The sequence below is a fragment of the Amblyomma americanum genome, chromosome 2, assembly GCF_052857255.1.
Source record: "Amblyomma americanum isolate KBUSLIRL-KWMA chromosome 2, ASM5285725v1, whole genome shotgun sequence".
NCBI lineage: Eukaryota > Metazoa > Arthropoda > Arachnida > Ixodida > Ixodidae > Amblyomma > Amblyomma americanum.
Window position 1 is genome coordinate 158,451,696 of NC_135498.1, and position 19,095 is coordinate 158,470,790.

The 19,095-nt window shown below is 48.3% G+C and overlaps 1 protein-coding gene across 1 annotated transcript in view; it reads right to left on the reverse strand.

The window, feature by feature from the left end:
* The window catches only part of LOC144121921 (sedoheptulokinase-like), a 344,102-nt gene that overhangs the window by 200,876 nt on the left and 124,131 nt on the right, over positions 1-19,095 (reverse strand). The window lies entirely within an intron of this gene.

Genomic DNA, 19,095 nt, shown 5'->3' on the forward strand with positions numbered 1-19,095 from the left:
AGTTGTTAATGTCAGAAATGGCAGCGATGGAGGGAGCAAGGTCGTTCCAGTTTGCGCTGGTTTCAGGAATAAATGAATTATGACACGCTTTTGTTCTGAAAAATGGGACAGCAACTTTAAACATGTGGTCAGAACGGGAGTATATGTATGATGGGCGAGCAAAAAGATGATCCTTTAACGCAGGGTTATGATGATGCATTCTATGAAAAAGACAGTCGAAAGCATTTACGGCGCGAAGAAAGGTCCGGCAGGGCAAGGGTGCTTCTCATGAAAGTAGTGCTGGCGTGACGGGAATAGTTAGATAATATATAAAACGTGCTGCGCGATTTTGAATGGATTCAAGTGTGTTTATTAGTGTGATTTGAATGGGATCCCATACTGCGCATGCATATTCTAGTTTTGGCCGCACTAATGTTTTGTACAATGTTAGTTTTATCGGCAGAGGCGCAGCAAAGAAATTTCGACGTAAGTACCCAAGAACCCGGTTAGCGTTATTAGTGACGTGTTTGCCGTGCATATGCCATGATAGGTTAGGTGAAATATGAACACCTAGGTATCTGTAAGAGTTGACGGATTTAAGGGAAGTGTCGCAAAGAAAGTAAGTGCGCGTGTTGTCAGGGATGTTGGTGCGACGCGACACATGCATTGTTTTACATTTGTTAGCATTTAGTCCCATGAACCATTTATCGCACCAGCTAGATATGCTGTTAAGATCTTCTTGAAGCTTAATAGAATCAGTGTGATCAGTTATTTTGCGTTAAACGACGCAGTCATCGGCGAAAAGCCTGATAGATGAATGGGAAATGCATTTAGGAAGGTCGTTAATGTAGATAAGGAAGAGAAGAGGTCCCCAGTACGGATCCCTGGGGTACGCCCGATGTTACGGAAATGTGAGAAGATGAACAGTCGTTAGCAGAAACGTAGAGTTCGATTTGACAGAAAGCTTTTAATCCAGTTTAGACCATTTGGATCAATGTTAAGCATGCTAAGTTCAAGAATTAGGAGATCATGTGAAACAGTATCGAAAGCTTTCACAAAGTCCAAAAACACGCAATCTACATCGAAGCTCATGTCAGCATAGGTAAACAGGTCATTAATAAAACATATAAGTTGTGTTTCGCATGAGAACGTCTTTCTAAAACCGTGTTGTTCAGCCGCAGAGAAGGAATTGGACTCAAGGAAATTGACGAGATGAGAATATATAACATGCTCCAAAAGTTTACATGGAATACTTATGAGTGATATATGGCGATAGTTTTCGGGGGAATGAGTGTTACCTGATTTAGGGACCGGAACAACCTTGCCAACCCTCCAATCGCTTGGGAGTACTGAGGAACCTAGAGACTGTGAAAAAAGCATCGAAAGCATAATTGCAGAATACGGTTGAGTAATTTTGAGCATTTTACAATTGATTGAATCTTCACCCGATGAAGAAGATATTTTCACGCTTTCAATCAACTTTGCAATGCCGGCCCCAATCTATATAAATAGAGTTCATTGGCAAGTAAGAGTAATTAGGTACAGAGGGAAGAGCAGTGGGAGCACTTTTGAGGAAAACAGAACAAATTACATCATTTTAAACGGAGCAGCACTGGTTCGTAGGAACAGGGATATTGTCAGAACGGGCCAGTTTGATTACTTTACTTTGTTTGCCACCAACAATATTCCAGAATTTGCATGGATTATATTGTAGAAGTGATGGAAGGGTGTTATCTAAATTTTTTTTTTGCATTTTTGACTGCGATAGCGTATTCCGCGTGAATGTGATGATATGCAGCCCAGCGTTCAGGAAGGTTAGTTGCTATGGCGCGACGAAAAATACGTTTCATTTTGTTGCGTAGGCGGCGCAGGGTTCCAGTAAACCACGGTGAAGCAGAATTAGAAACGATCTTTCTTTTAGGCACATGGCGATCTATTACTGCAAGCAGTTTGTGCTTGTACAATAACCAGTTCTCTTCAACGGTACGTTTGCAATAGACTTCGTCTATTGCATCACCCCTCTAATTCCTCAAAACACACTGTCAAATAAGCATTGAAAACAAAGAACACCAATAAAAAAAACATGCCGACACCCTGGGACGGAGCTACGTCTCTCCAGTGTTTCCCCTCGCCGCTGGAGCGGACCACCAGTCACTGACGCACGCACTCTCTCCACGGTGAACACAATGCCGCAAAGTTGCCGAGACAAGTGGTCGGCTGGCGAGCTCCAAGTGACTATAAGGGTCACTCACTTTAAGGCCTTCGCTGTATACGTGCTAATATGTGCGACACCAATGGAGTTCAGTTATAGCATACAGTTGTATAATCGGTTCTCACGATGTACCGACTCTTCTGCGGACCAGGCACGATGGCTGCTTCGTCAAAGCAGTGACTAAGGCATAGTTCACGACCCACGCGTCGAAATGAGCGGCGGCGCCTGAGAATCGGTCATTCCAGCTCCTATAGGTGGCGCGGCGGCTGTACGACATGGCGGACGAGGCGGTGATGGCGCCGATGCCATAGCGTGCGTCTTCTATAGAAGCAAAGCGGCTTCTTGACGTTGTGGCACCTTTCGCGTGATTTTTATAGTCTAGATAAGCAGCAGTAAATGATTCTTGGTTATTAATAAGATCTTATGTTTAAGTTTGGCTGCATTACAGGCTCAAAATAATTTTTTATTGATATGAGCATGGAATCACCAGTTTGTAAGGGCCGCAAAAACTCCGTTCAAAACTTGCGAACTCACCATAGTAAAGCGCGACAGACACTTTGAACTGTGATTTTTTGCGCGTTCACTTTCTTGCTCTTTCGGTACTTACTCAAAAGCTGAAAGAAATTACTTTAATAACCCAGACAGTCTGACGCTATATTTGGTGCCTACACGAGTGCGGCCATTACCCGCATAAACACGGTACGTGCATCGATTGCGCGCTGATCTTATGAGGACCTAACTGCAAAGAAAATCAGCAGTTGGTAACACTGGCCACAGTGCGCGGCGTAATTTGCACTTACGAATTACAAAAGAGATAAAAATCAACTGTTTAACTAATGTTGGGCTGCATCAAACAAGCCAGAAAGATCAAAATCATCGAGCCAACGATTTCGACTCGTGATTGGCTGCTTGTTTAGGTAAACAGAAAAGTTTACTAGTGGTCTACATTTTCTCACGAAGAAATTCTGTTCGATGCTCCGTAATGTGGGAGGAGCTTTACTGCAGACTTTACTGTGCCCTACTATTGTCCATCTGCAGCGTACGTTGGTCACATATATGCGGTAATAAAAAATTCAATGAAGCTGTTGTTTGAAGCGGCAGCCAAGGGGTGTTTCTAGCTTTGTAATACAGTGGAAATTAGCGCTGAAAATGTGTTTTTGGCTAGCGGGGGAAAACGCTGTGATCGGGTGAGCAGACGACAGTTGCCAAGAAGCGTTTGCGGTTATTCATCCGCATTGCGGATTATACTCGAGAATTGAAGGTATAATTGTGAAGTTCTTGCCATTCATATCGCTATTTAGCAATCACGTTGTGGCCAGAAAGCCGTGTTTAATCTAGACCAGAATAGACTGAAGCTTGAAGAGAAACCTTTGTTTTCTGCAAACGTCCGCCTTAAAATATAACCGATATACTTCATATCAGCTCATTGTATAAGCACTGCACTGCTTTCATGCAGCTGTAATACGCTACATTGGTCGCATGAACAAACACCGAATAGGAATGCATTGAAGACACGGTGTCGTGGCGTCAACAGAGTACGCCACTGAGACGGATCATTGGTCTGAAGCTCGTTGCCAACCTGCAGAATGCACTTAATAACTGCTTTATGAACTCTTCACATGTTGGCAGAAACATGATGGTTGCTGTTTGGAATGTTCGAACACCGTATAATAACAAAATATGTTCATTTTTGACGTGTCTCTTAACCTTCAAACCGCTGCGATTGCACGCGCCGCGCAGAGCGATCACCGGCTCGCCGCTTCAGGAAGAGGCCGCGTGGCGCCGCCACCGCCGCTGGAACGACCGAATACGAAGGTAGCGTTGCTCCTCGCATCCTAGCGGGTCTCGCTGCACTCATCGCAATTTGCAAGGTCACGAGCACAGAAACAAACACCAACTCAGCTGTCGCTGCACCGACATTTCTATAACACATGAAGGAACACGATGCCACAGTCACTGGTGCTGCAAATCAGGCGGCGTAACTCCCGAGTTAATGCTACTAACGAAGGTCATGAAACACGCAAACGAGGCGCGGCGGTTACAGTGGCTGCAATGGCTCGCGCGAGGTCGTAAATTCAAAAAGAGAGAAACTTTTCCACATTTCAGACTTTTCTCGTTCTCTATCCGTCAACCTAGTGCCAGGAGTTTCCTCTAATTAGCCAAGACGGAAGTAGCTTGCGCTTTCCTCCCCCTTACTGCGCGCCGGCTGTGGTCGTTGATTTTAAGAAGGCATTTGACAGCATCGATCACAACACTGACGAAAACCACAGCACGAATGAACGTAGACGAGAGAGAACACACAAGACAGGATGGCCGCTGAACTATCAACTCTTTATTCTTCACAAAACCAGAACGATAAATACCACCCACTGGACAACGTTGTGCGGTCGGCCAAATGATAACGGTAAGAGCTCCTTGAAAACGTTCGAATGATGAGACAGCTGTCAACAAAGAACGCCGTTACCTGTACTGCTCCACTAAGGTCACACGACAAAGGCAAACAAAATAAAAACAAAAACAGCAGTTCGGGCTTACAACACTCCAAAAGAGTATGACGAACGGTATGAAATAACTACAGAGTACAAATGACCAAAGAGAACATAGCCAGAGCGCATAAAAGACGACAGAAAAAAAACAGGAGACGTGAAACATGGCTAAAATGGGCGCGAAGAAACTGTATACAAATAAAAAAATCGGCGGAGTGCAGTCAATACGCTAAAAGAGAGCAGATCCATCGACCGCCAACAATTATTACGAATAAAAATCACGACCCAGAGAAATTTCCTGATCACAACATGTTTAGTAAATTAGAAATCAACGGCATAATTGGTTTTGTAAGTATGAAAGCGTTTCATTCGAAGATACGGAGCAGTTTCCGCTGAAAGCAATGCTTTTAATCCTACTCTAATTCGTAGGAGACTCCTCCAAGGTTCCATTTTAGGGGTTACTTTAAATTTCACATGCTGATAATCTTTCCCCATGCCTTACGAGATATCCTTCTTTACGCTTATGACGCTACTCTGTTTACTTCTAACTAAAGCACTGATGTTACGATGTCGAAACTTCGTACTGGTCTTCATTTCCTTGAGAGATGGTGTCAAACTTACCGGTTACGAATAAATGTAACAAAGACATATGGTTTATACTTCTTCACTACTGCAAGAAGACAATAATAAATTGCGATATGAAAATTTGTCTAATGAAATGTTGCTTTTAGGTGCTACTTGGATGCAACCTAAAATCAATGGCCATATCACATTTGTGGAAAACCAAGTGCAGCTTTCTTGGAGGTCACATTCAGTTGACAGGACACTGTGGAATATTCAAAATACTTTGAAGAAAATATTGATAGGAATGGGCTAACTTTCCGAAGTTAATTAAAATCGTGCTTTTAAAGCTTGTGCAGTTCCCGCACCGAGTAAAGCGCTCTATCGAAAACTAACGGGGCTGGTTTTTGACAATAGTTGTAACACAACTGTGCAATATTGTACGACACCGCTATGAACATGTTGATGAGACTGCTCTAATCTTGTCATATGTGGCAGAATCTTGTTTTTAAATTTTGTCCTGTGCTTCCACCGAATAGTTAAGACTGCCACAAAAAACAAATGCGGTGCATCTTTGACCATAGACAGCAGAAAAATGCAAGCGTACCATGAAGTCTACGGATATATTGATTGTTGTGGTGCAATGCTACTATATACGAAAAAAATTGCGTTCATGAGCAACTTCCTGCTGAAAAAAAGCGCTTGTCCAGGGTTCGTGGGTATGCTTTGTTCATTATGTTAGAAGAGCATTAAATAAAGCGCGGTTGTATTTTAACACCGATACCCTTATCACATACTGCATTTCATGTTCCTTCAGTCGCTTTAATTACTGTTTCTTATCTTTGGTAGCACCTTTGTTACGCACCTAATACCCTTAATAAACGTTAAAAAACAAATTCTACCCACCATATTGCCACAGTGCGAATCCATCCAGTGGCGCCGTACCGCGGCCGAACTGTTTTAGCTGGGACTTGCCATGCCTTGCGTATTCGAGGGGCTAGAGTATTGTCATCTTCCTCGATCAAGGTCCCTGCTGTCTTGCACGCCCAGCACGACTAATTAAACCTGGTCTGAGTGCTTCAACCGTTTATCGGTGACATATATTTGGTGGAGGTGCTGGGTAGCGTCCCATGTACTCTGACTACGAGGACACTCTTGACGTCTGTTCTCCACGCGTGGACTCAACACCCGTACACAAAGCAAGCCGCCGTCTGCAAGGCCTACAACTGGAGTTCGGCCAATTGCAAGTGGCGGTAAGGGCCATGACATCCACCGCGGCTAGCCAGACAACTCAGCATTCCGGGGATGCCCCGCCGTTCGTCCTTCACGCACCTCGGTCGCCGCCACCATTCCGCGGGGACAGGTTCGAGGACGTAGAAGGCTGGTTGGCCAGCTTTGACCGAGTGGCGGGCTTCAATGAGTGGGACGGCGAGCGCGAATTGCGCAATTACGTCTACTTTTCGCTGCAGGACTCGGCCAAAACGTGGTTTGAGAACCACGAAGCTTCCTTTACCACCTGGGAGGCTTTTCGTCGAGAGCTGCTAGCCACATATACCAGCAGGGAAAGAAAAGAGAAGGCCGAAATCGCCCTGCGCTGGAGATCACAGCAGCCGAACGAGAGCGTCGCGATGTTCATCGAGGACATGACGCGACTGTTCATTCGGGCCAACCCTGGTATGCCGGAAGCCAAGAAAGTACGCCGCTTAATGCGCGGCGTAAAAGAGCAGCTGTTTGCCGGACTTGTCCGTGACCCGCCAAAAACAGTGTCCGACTGACTTGACCAAGGAGGCAACGGGTATCGAGCGCTCTCTGCAGGAACGGTACGCGCACTACGGACGTCAGGCTACTGTAGCAGCCGCTTTCCAGTACACACCTACGTCGCTGCCCGCTGAGGAGCTCCGGGAGCTTGTGAGGAGCCTTGTGCGGGAGGAACTGGCGAAACTTCGCTTTGAAGCTCCACAGCTCAGCGTCGCTGCCGTAAAGGACGTGATCAGTAAAGAAATCCGACGAGTTGTGCAGCCACCTTCAGCTCCACACCCGGCGCCTTCCGTTATGACGTATAGCAACGCACTACGAAGTCCTGGGCCAGCGATGCGAGCTTTTTTCCCCATAGCTCCTGTGTCATCTCTGCGGTACCCAATCACAGCAGTACCCTCCATGCCGCAGGAGTCCAGGCCCCCCATGAGCAAAGCGCACGTGTGGAGTACGCCAAACAATCGGCCGCTCGGTTACCACTGCGGGGAGCCCGGCCACATCCTCCGCCACTGCCCCTACCGCAGAATGGGTTTAAGGGGGTTTTCACCTGACGGACCTCGACCGCGCTACAGTGAGCGACCACGGGATATCGAGCAGTACGTGGCTAATAACGCGCAGTCCTCGACCTCGCAGCGACGCCAGTCCCGATCGCCATCCCCAAGGCGGTTCTCTTCGCCTGGCCGCCCGTCGTCCTCTGGCCAGTTCAGAGGTATGTTCCCGCATCGGGAAAACTGAAGACGGCGTCCTCCGGGCGTAGGGCCGCCGCTACTGGACCGAGTCAAAAACCTCCACCCGAACATTCGCCGCGACGCTCCGACCAACGACAACCTGACCGGCGATCTCGACGGCGCGCTGCGACCGACTGGTTTCCACCGAAATTCCGGTATCCGCCGACAACCACGACGATACCGCACTCGTGGATACCGGCGCTGATATTTCTGTAATAAGCAGACGGTTAGCCACGGCCTTGAGGAAGATTCTTATCCTTTGGTCTGGGCCGCAGATCCGGGCAGCTGGTGGCCATGTGGTAACTCCGATCGGTGTCTGCACTTCACGAATCCAGCTCCACGGTGTTACTTTCCCTGGTTGCTTTACTGTGTTACCCGAGTGCTCCAAAGACCTCATACTCGGTTTGGATTTCCTTCAGCAGTACGGTGCCGTTATCGACCTTCAGGAGCTAATCGCGTCGTTTTCCACCCAAGGTCCTGTCGACGACGATACCGAGTCACGCAGGGCTACGTTATGCGTCTGTGACGACCACGTTTTGATCCCATCAAGATCCAGCATGTTTGTTACTGTAGATTGCGAGAAGAGCGTCAGCACTAGTGGCATCGCTGAAACCAACATCTCGCAGCTCCTGGGCCGGCAAGTCTGTGCACCTCGCGGAATTATCGAATTGAAAAGTGGGCGAACCGAACTTTTGGTGACCAATTTTGGTTCTGAACATCAGTGTTTGCCTGGAAAAAAAGCTATTGCGTATTTCGAAGAAGTTAGCGAATTCGCGGGACAGCACGCGTTGTCCGAAACCACGGCATCAGTGGAGGCCCCGACCGCTCCCATAAAAACCGACGTGAACCCGAACCTCCCGTCTAATCAGAAATGCTGCCTACAGAGCATTACCGAACCTTTCCGCGACTGTTTTGCCTAGACCTCCAAGGTAAAGCAGATTCCGCCCACAAAGCACCGCATTATAGTTGACGCTAACCGGCGACTGTTACTCCATCCGCTTAATCGAATTTCTTCGAATTAACGTGATGCCATTCACCGAAAGTTTCAATAAATGCTCCAGAACGACGCGATACAGCCCTCGACAAGCCCGCTGGCAACGCCTATTGTTCTAGTGGCGAAGAAAGATGGAACCTATACGGTTCTGCGTTGATTGCAGACCTCTAAACAAAGTCACCAAAAAAAAACATTTATCCTCTGGCACGCATTGATGACCCCCTGGACCGGATACGCCACGCCACGTACTTCTCGTCACTATATCTACACAGTGGCTATTGGAAAATCGAGGTGGACGAACGCGACCGGGAAAAGACCACCTTTGTTACACCGGATTGTCTGTACGAATTCCGGGTGCTCCCTTTCGGCCTGTGCTCGGCTCCTGCCACCTCCCAGCGGATTATGGACACCGTGCTTGCCGATGTAAAGTGGTAGTCCTGCCTCGTGTACCTGGATCACGTTGTCATCTTCTCCGCCACGTTCGAAGAGCACCTAAGGCGCCTGCGCGCTGTGTTCGCAGCAATTCGTTCGCCCCGTCTTTCCCTCAAGCCCGAAAAGTGCCACTTCGCTTTCCAGGAGTTAAAGTTTCTCGGCCACATCGTGAGCGCTGAGGGAGTCAGCCCTGACCCCGATAAGACAGCCGCCGTCGCTGCTTTTCCCGTGCCAGTGTGCGCCGCTTTCTGGGTTTCTGCGCCTATTATCGCCGTTTTGTGCAGAACCTAGTCCAGATCGCTGAGCCCCTCACCCGCCTCATGAAAGATGACGAACCGTTTTTCTGGGGTCAGGAGCAACAACAGGCCCTGGAAGACCTCCGCACTCGTCAACAAAGTACGCCCATCCTCGGCCAGTTCGTCGAGTCGCCCGACACTAAACTGCACACAGACGCCAGCAACATCAGCTTCGGTGCAATCCTTGTGCAGTGGCAGGATGGTCTCGAACGCGTAATCGCATACGCGAGCCGCACCTTCTCACGCTCGGAGGCGAACTATTCGACCACTGAAAAAGAATGCCAGGCAGTTGTGTGGGTAGTGACCAAATTGTGCCCGTACTTATACGGCCACCCATTTAGAGTCGTCAGTGGCCACCATTCGCTGTGTTGGCTGGCGAACCTCAAAGATCCCTCGGGATGGCTTCCACGCTGGAGCCTTCGCCTTCAAGAGTTCGATGTCACCATCGTCTATAAGTACGGTAAGAAGCACAGTGATGCCGACTCTCTGTCTCGTGCTCATATCGAGGACAACCGAGCGGATCGCGATAATTGATAATTGGTTTTTTGGGGAAAGGAAATGGCGCAGTATCTGTCTCATATATCCTTGGACACCTGAACCGCGCCGTAAAGGAAGGGATAAGGCAGGGAGTGAAAGAGGAAAGAAGGAGGTGCCGTAGTGGAGGGCTCCGGAATAATTTCGACCACCTGGGGATCTTTAACGTGCACTGACATCGCACAGCACACGGGCGCCTTAGCGTTTTTCCTCCATAAAAACGCAGCCGCCGCGGTCGGGTTCGAACCCGGGAAGCGGATCGCGACGCCGATTCTGTTTTTCTCGGCGCCATCTCCACGTCCGTCCTCAGTCAACACCAAACAGACGACAGTGAACTGCGGCGTCTCATTGAGTATCTTGAAGGAAGCGCTGAGTCCCCCGCAAATCTTCTCACGTGGACTGTCGTCACTCTGTTTGCGCGATGGCGTTCTGTATAAGAAAAACTACAATCCGACGGAACCTGTCTGTCTACTCGTCGTACCTGCGGCCTTGCGCGCCGAAGTCCTGCAGGCGTGCCATGTTGACCCATCTTCTGGTCACCTGGGTTTTTCCCGCACTTTGGAGCAGATACGCCAAAAGTACTACTGGCCCAGGGTTGCTCCAGTTGTCCAGCGTTACGTCAGAACTTGCCGCGAGTGCCAACGTCAAGACGCCGCCGACTAAGCCAGCCGGACTACTGCAGCGTATTGATCCGCCACAAGTCTCCTTCCACCAAGTAGGCATGGACTTACTCGGCCCATTTCCGGAGTCCTCGCTGGGTAACCGCTACATTGTGGTCGCCACCGACTACCTCAGCCGATACTGTGAGAGTAAACCTCTTCCTCTTGGTACCGCTGACGAAATGGTAAACTTTTCCGTTTAAAACATTGTGTTTCGTCGCGGTGCACCCATCATCTTTGTAACTGATAGGGGAACGGCGTTCACCTCTGCCCTTACGCAGGAGGTTATGCGCCTTATCGGCACAAGTCAGTGCAAAACAACCACTTAACACCCTCAAACGAATAAACTCACCGAACGGCTCAAAAAGGCGATCGCCGACATAATTTCCATGTATGTTGACGCAGACCACCGGATCTGGGACGCCCTTCTCCCTTACGTCAAATTTGCATATAATACTGCTCTACAAGAAATGACACGCTTCACTCCATTTCGTTTAATGCATGGTCGCGAAGCCACAACCATGCTGGACGCAATGTTGCTTCCGACTAGTAGTACCTCGTCTGTTATGGGTGCTGCCCAATTCGTCACGCCGAGGCCGCCCGCCAACTCTCTCGACAGCGCATCCGGCACCAGCACGCCCACGCCACTCGCTGCTATAATTCCTCCGCCACCGACCTCTTAGTTACACGCCCGGCGAACAAGTCTGGGTTTGGAGCCCAATACGCATGTGTGGGCAATCTGAAAAGCTTCTGCGCCGATATTTTGGCCCCAACGAGGTATTCTTCCAAGTCAGTGAGGTCAACTATGAAGTTCTTCCCCAAGGAAAAGTTCGCTTCTCTAGACGGCCGACCTCCGAAGTCGTCCATGTCGCACGGATGAAGCCGTACCACGCCCGCCAGAGCTTCAGGCGTCTCTACACCAGCCGCCTGACACATGCGGCGTCCCTTCTCTTCCTGCTTCTCATTGCTGCTGCACCGAGTCGGGGCTCTTCAGAGAGGGGGAGTAATGCCGCAGTACGAATCCATCCAGTGGCGCCGTACCGCGGCCGAACTGTTCTAGCTGGGACTTGCCATGCATTGCGCATTCGAGGGGCTAGAGGACTGTCATCTTCCTTGTTCGAGCTCCCTGCCTTCTTGCGCGCCCAGCACGTCTAATTAAACCTGGTCTGTGTGCTTCCACCAATTATCGGTGACAATATTTTCACCGCCGCTGTTCCCATATGAACCACTCTTCACTATGCTTAAGGTCACGCCGTTACCACGTCTTTACTTTTACAATTTGCACTTGTTGCTTTCCAGCATATATCAATGCTACGTTAGCTTAAATGCACTTCCTACTTATCTAATTTTGAGTAAGAACATTTCTCGATTTTAAAATGATGAAAATTACTTCTCCCAAAGATACGCACCAAATGTGATTTTCGGCAATTCCATTTTGCAACTCTCTAAACACTCACCTGAAGAAAATAAATTTGTTTAATGTTCAAAAATTGCACAAGCCAATGGTTATTTCGCTCCAAAATCTATAATATACCTTATCATTGTCGCGAATTGGTAGAGCGTCCCCGACTTCCCGAAGGGGAACGCTATCGCGTGCAATATATCAGAGAATAGATCAGAGAAAACAAAACGACGCCGTATTTATAATTTAAGGGAAAGGGGCCAATAAGAAACGGAAACGAAAACAAAAAACACACACTCAACACGCGTACAGTACTACAGAATAAAGGGAAGTGTTCACCAGGTACTGAGCGTCCCAGGTGAAGCGATGATGCCTTGCAGACAGGGCGAACGCGGACTGATGTAGTGCGACGCGTCGCTGGCGCTGCGTAGACGGGAGCGGCAAAAAAGAGCCCGGTGGTTGTAGGAGCGGAGAGAACTGCAGGAAGACGCTGGTGGTCTCCCGTGAACAGCCCGAAGAACTTGGCAGCAGCAGGAGAAGCGTAGCCAGGACCCGTCGACTGCGTCCCGAAACGCCGGAGGCTTAAAGTAGGCTATCCAACAGTGCCTTTCGGTCCATCGGCTGCCATCTCCACGCTTGCAAGGAGCGCAGGAGGCTTGCGCCGGTGATCCAAGGGAGGTCCACGGCAGCACGGACCCAACGTCCGGCGCTGCCACCTCCACGCTTGGATGACACAATCTCCGCTGCGCTGTCTGCCTTCACACCTCCGTTTTCTGACACGTCAGCTCTCCGCTCCTCGTGCTCGCCACGCTCTCTGTCGCCGTCGCCACGCACACATCATTCGCACGCGCACACGCGCAACGCTGGGCTGGCACGCGCAGCGCTCAGCCGTCCGACGCACCACTGCGGACGCACCGCGTTCGAAAATCCCCCGACGACTTCGTGTGCACATCAGAATCATGTGCACTCGAATTCACTAGTGTTGCTTGTATCTTTTATAAACGTGCACATTTTTCTGATAGTCGTCATATATTTATGAAGTTCGGAGTTGAATCCATGATCAGCTTTCTCTGAAGCTTCCAGTAAAAACTTGTCGCTGATATTTATTGTTTCTGTACACAATGATTTTTTGCTTCTGGATTGTAGGCCAACTACAAACATGAACTGTTTACATTTTACGTTTTCCTGCTTTTAAGATAAGAGGCAACATCCGTGGTTTTTCTTTACCTTAGGACCTCTTGCTGTAATTACCAGTAGGCTATTGGCTTGCAAAAAAGCTGGATAAAAACTGAACTTGAATTTGAACGCTCTGCCTTACTTCGATTAAAGGAACAGCTATTGGGAACACCGAAAACAAAATAGCCACGGTGGGGATATCGTAATATTTAAGAAAGGCTCTCGACTCGGATAAACACGCTACCCTCGAGAAGTTAAAAAGCTGGGGTATTAAAGGGACAGTGAAGAGAACTCTATCAATTTTTTTTTTGTTAGCAAAATCTGATAGTTCGGCATTTCATGGCTTTGTTGCCGCTTGTCCGGGAGCGAAAGAAGCACTTATTTCAAAGAAATTTGGATTCGAAGTGGATGAAGTTTTTACCGCCGCTCCGATTCAAACTCGGGAACTCTTATGACGTCACGGCATCTCTTATGACGTCACAAGGCGGAGTGACGTGAAACGTGACGTAAACGCAGACTCTGTGATTTCTGGCGGCTAGCGGTGCGGTCTAGCAGCACCCGAAAAGAAAGCTACTGCCGCCGCACGTTGAAGCCATCTATCGGAGGTCGCTACCGTCGCTTCGTTTACGTTTGCACCGGTGTCTCCTGACGGATCCCTTTCCCGAAGCCGCCGACGAAGTTGTCGCAAAAACACCGGACTGCATTTCACCGACCTCAGCCCCACAGAGCTTGCGATGCTTTTGAGAGAGCACGGTTAGGTTAGGCGCGGGCCCCTCGCCACTCCCCAGTGCGGGGAGTCGCGAGGGGTCAGGACAAGGTCGGCGCGTCGCGCCCATCGGAGGCTGGACGGGGCTTTTGGCCCAACGGATTGTGATTCCTTGAATGGCGCGGTTGCACGGTGCAGGAGGCGGCGTCGAGGTCTCCCACGGTTGCAAGGGCCAGGTTATTTATTTATTTTTTGCCAAAAATACGGATGGGGGCTCAAGGGCGGTCGCGTTTAAAGTTGGCGGCTTGAAAGTTAAGCCGATCGACGCACGACGATTCAACGGCTTCCACGCGTTTCCGGAGGTACGGGGTCCACTGGATCGGGCTCTCTCGCCCACTTGCGTGTACCTTCGGATGTGTACTGTGAATGGATTAAATTAGCGGAGAGCTCGAAAAGAACAGCTCCGCCCAACTGCCCAAGCTACTGAATGACGTCAAAACGCGCACCTCGCCGCGGAGCCGAATCGGTCTGGCCGGGCTGGCGGCGGCTGGCGCACTCGGCGCGAAATAGAGACATGCTCCAAGTCTCCGCCAGTGCGGTCAGAGTGCGCCGAAGCCGCCAAACGCGTCGGTTATTTAACAGCAATCTAGGAAGTCCCAATATACAGAAATAAACAGTGCAAAATCACAAATGGGCAACTTAATAGGTGATTCCATAGGTGATACCATACCACACTGCTCGTGTAAAGCACCGCACGTGAAATTCGGAGGTCGTTGGTTCGGATTGGGCCAGCGGCATGTGGTTGTTCTTCTTCTGCTTTTATTATTCACCCAATGATGAAAACTACTGACTAAAAAAAAATAACACCACCTATGCTCCTTGTTTTAGCGGACTGTTGGCTTTCGTCATATACGCCATAATATGCATCTGTTTCCATTCACTGATCCGCTTAGTATATGAGATATTTAAATGTGCTCACCTCTAATGATGTTATCTATTCTTACGATAACAACATCTTTTTCGCGGACAGTGTTCTGGAGATGTTGATGGAAAAGAAATAGATGGCTAATGTGGCTCGCTGGTTGGATAAATTGGATAATGGTTCATTGCCTGGAAAACAAAATATCTCATTTTCAGAGCCAGAAGGAAACATTTTTAAAGGGAACTTCACCTCTCGGTTTGAACAAGTACAACTAACCCGCCAATATTCTGTGAATTGTTTGGGCGTTGTATTGCACGAATATTTTGCGCGGAATGAACACTCCGAACAAAAAGAATTTTCTTGTATCGCAACTGTAACAATGCACTTACTCTGCTGCCGAGAAAAGATGAACGTTAGTTCTATTGCTCATCTTTTTATTCTGATATTCACTACGGTTTGCTTGTATAGGGCACCACCACTGAGTGTAACAACGAAAGGGTTTTAATTGTATGTAGAAAGTGCTATGTCAGCTACTGGAAATCCAAACTTTGTGACAGTACTGCAAAGATCTTTTAATATAACGTTCTTCGCATAGACGAAGCTTACCACATAAAATTAGCAATACATATAAGAAGCCTCAGACGTACGTACGTGTGGGGCGTACGTATTTGATTTCCAACTGTTTTAAAATGTCACCCCCCCCCCCTCCCATCTTCTTTCCTTTCCATTGCGAAATATATCCGCTCAGAAATAGAAGATATGTACACACAACATATAATTATTGTGCAACAGACCTTTAGTACGTACTTCGCTTTGTAATCCTCCAGCACTTTTTTATGTTCGCCGTTAACACTGCTTTCAGCAATCTTCATGTTTTAGAATTTCAACCTGTCCGTATTGATTTCTATTTTTACTTGTTCAACATAATTTCTTTTTCGCGAATTGCAGAGTCTGTAGACATGTTATCTGAAACGTCGCTCACGGTTATGTCTTATTCTAAGTCGGCCAAATGTCTTAACAAAGCATTTCACCTGCCTTCTCGATTCACGTTACTGAATCAGAATATGTGAAAAGAGAACCCAACGAAAGACCTTAAAATTCAGGGCCACTAAGGAGCTACGGAAAGGAAAATGACATGGAATGGAAAGCAGAGTGGGTTAGTGAACAAACGTACACAAAAGATGCTGCAGCGTGGTTGTGAAGACAGAAAGAAGCGAACGAAAACTTCGGCGGGAAACTGTTTATTGAGCGAACTTTTGCCTACAACTACAAAAAAATGGTCGGTGGCAACGACAGCAGCAAGTGCAGACCACGAGCATCGGGAACAAAATCACGTTCTCGGGCGCACTGAACTTAATGGCGGCAGCGAACTTTCCAGATAAGGCGCCTAAAACACCCGCATTTGAGTTTCGTAGAACATCGTAGAAACCGACGCGCGTGATGATTGTATCGTTCCATAGCAATTTGGTCGCGACTCACGTAGAAAAGTAACAAGGCCGTGTGCCGCCGGCGATAAACGAAATGCGTAAAAAAGCATACACAAGAAAGCTTCGCGACGTTAACCAATATTTAAAGAAGCATTGACCGGTTGCTTAGGAGAACAACACATGAACGAAAATGGAAGGCATGCAAAAAAAACACCAGGCGTTCCTTTGGGCCATGCGCGCCGTCGACGTAATGGCGTCGATCCTTCCCACAGATTTTAGCGGTTGTGATCGCGTAGTCGTCGCAGGGATATTCCCTTCTTTCCGGGAATTTTCGTTCCAAAGTTTCGCCCAAAGGGAATAGGACATCTTTACGGTTTGAGAGAATTTCGAGAAGTGGCAGGAAAGTGAGGTGAATTTTCGCAGCTGAAGAACATTTTGCATAAAAATAACGGCAATGTCGAGGGAAAGGCGCATACCAAGCTACAAACGCAGAGAAGGGCAGAGAACTGTGCAATCAGTGCCAGTGCGGGTAGCCTTTCTCCGTGGCCTGCTTGGAATCTTGTCAAATTGCGGAAGTTGTTATCACTGCTATATTGCCAGAGAGGTTTCACGCACCGCATTTGCATGCGAGAGCTGCGGAAAAACGTTGCGATACAAGGTTGAGACTGCAAACAGCACTGAGTCTCACCGTGTCGTAAAACTGTCGATTGCACGTTCGCTTTATACTTGCTTTATCCAGGAATCAGTGCCATCGCTTGTACGACATCGCCGAGAGCTCAGACGCTTCGGTTGCCTGCAAATCATTATTGGAATGAAAATAAAGTGACTCCGGCTGGCGTATTCTCTTGCGCTCTCCTATATATCCAGAGTGTTTACGAGCATCCTCCACGCTGAAGAAGATTTGAAATCAGCCTGTATTTACTCACTGGCATCCCCCCAAGTATAAGCCATACGGCTGAGCAGAGAAACTAGCTTTTGTAGAAATTTTTCAGGTGAAGAAAAATCTGTTCACGTCAGGGAATTGAACCCTTAATCATTTCCTCTCCAGATAAGTCGCACTACCATCTATGCTAAGCAGGGGCACCAGTCAGTAATTAGTCCTCATTTCAAATCTGTATCCCTGTCATGAAATTCCATTAAACGCATTGCACTAACACTGTTCCCACTTCGAACGTTTGATAATTTGGGCATCTGTCCGTCTTTTGCTGTCAGCTTTGGACTGCTTAGGTGACAGAACGATTGTTAATGATAGAAAAAGGTGTTGGGAGTCGTCACCTGAACGGTCACGCCCTTACAACCACTAGGTGGGTTGGCGGTTGCCGCAGCCCGGGCGCGCTGCGTTAAGGCGCTTTGGGTCTCAAGGGTGCAGCAGCCGGACAGGGTCGCCTCCCAGTCCTCTCGGGTTGGGTTTGGGATAGGGGGTAGGTATGGGTTCTGCTGGCATGCCCACACCATGTGGTAGGTGTCAGACACCTCCCCACAATGTGAGCACCGCCCGTCGAATTGAGGATCGAAATGCTTTAGAGTTGCCGGGCACAGCATCGTGTTAGTGAGCAGGCGCAGGAGTACCCGCTCGTTGGCCTTCCCAAGTTCTTTGCACGGGGTGGGAAGAGTTAGGAGGGATGCCATCGACGCCATAGGATGTTTTATAAAGTGAATGACGCATAGCTCTAGTAACATCTACTGGACAATTAATGGCTGAATTACAGAGTACGCGCCATCGCTTTTCAGAACAGGGGCGCTGCAGCCATTTCCCGTGAACAGCAACGAAACGTATAGTACAAAGCTCTCGCGAATCTCCGAAGCGTCTGTAACATATCCGGCATTCGAAATCAGTGCAATGCGGAGAGTGGGAAGCTTGTCTCGTGAGCTAGCAAGGTTCCAGAAATTATGCGGGTGTCGTGTGCGGCTCTCCTCTACAGAATCAAGATAAGCATCCTTGTCGCCACTGAATAGCGTTTCAGTTTCGGCTCTGCAGGCCGTGAACTCGGCTATTACACCGTTGTTGATATTCTGCGTTACAGCCTATGGATTTGACATTTTCAGAAGCGCTAAAACACCGAGGACGCAGAGGGAACAGACAGGGACGAGCTGCGTCCTCGGTGTTTTAGCGCTTCTGAAAATGTCAAATCTGCACCAACTAGCCCGATCCGCTACCCTTCTGAGCCTATGGATGTTAAGCTACCTACATATAAAACGTCTCAGTTCGGCTGGAACCCAGAAAGGATATTTTCACGTTCTAAATATATATTTTGACGTTCTGAGCCCTTTCTAAATGAAACGATCCAACGCCTCCTTGACGAAGTTTGTCAATCGGGTGACTGCTACATCGATCGGGTAGTCTGTTACAATGATACAATGAGCATTGCAGGGCATATTGTCATAATCCAAACAAATTCCTCTTAGCATAATCTGGGGGAGGGTCTGGAAATTTTACAAGCACAAGCCTTCGAAAAAAAAACGAACCACGAAAACAAACATGTCACGTATCAGCTGGCACAAGAACATCACAAAGAGGCGGTACACATTGGCTACTAATATTTGTTAGAAGCACGTCCAAGGCGTTCCCGCATGGGTTAACAGGTACGTATGCAAGTTTGAAGTAAGTCTGCAGGTTCGCAAAGGATTTCAAGGACAACGCTAACCACCAAAAACACCAAAGCAGCTTTCGGGACGCTGATAAAACACGAACATAGCTTTTTATTCTAAACTCAATCAGCCCGCGCTATCTTTCCAGCATTTCAGCACTGTTTTGCTGATAAGAATGAAGCGGTAATTTGTACTTGGCTCGGGCAGGCCATGTTATCATTCCAGAATTTAAGCGCT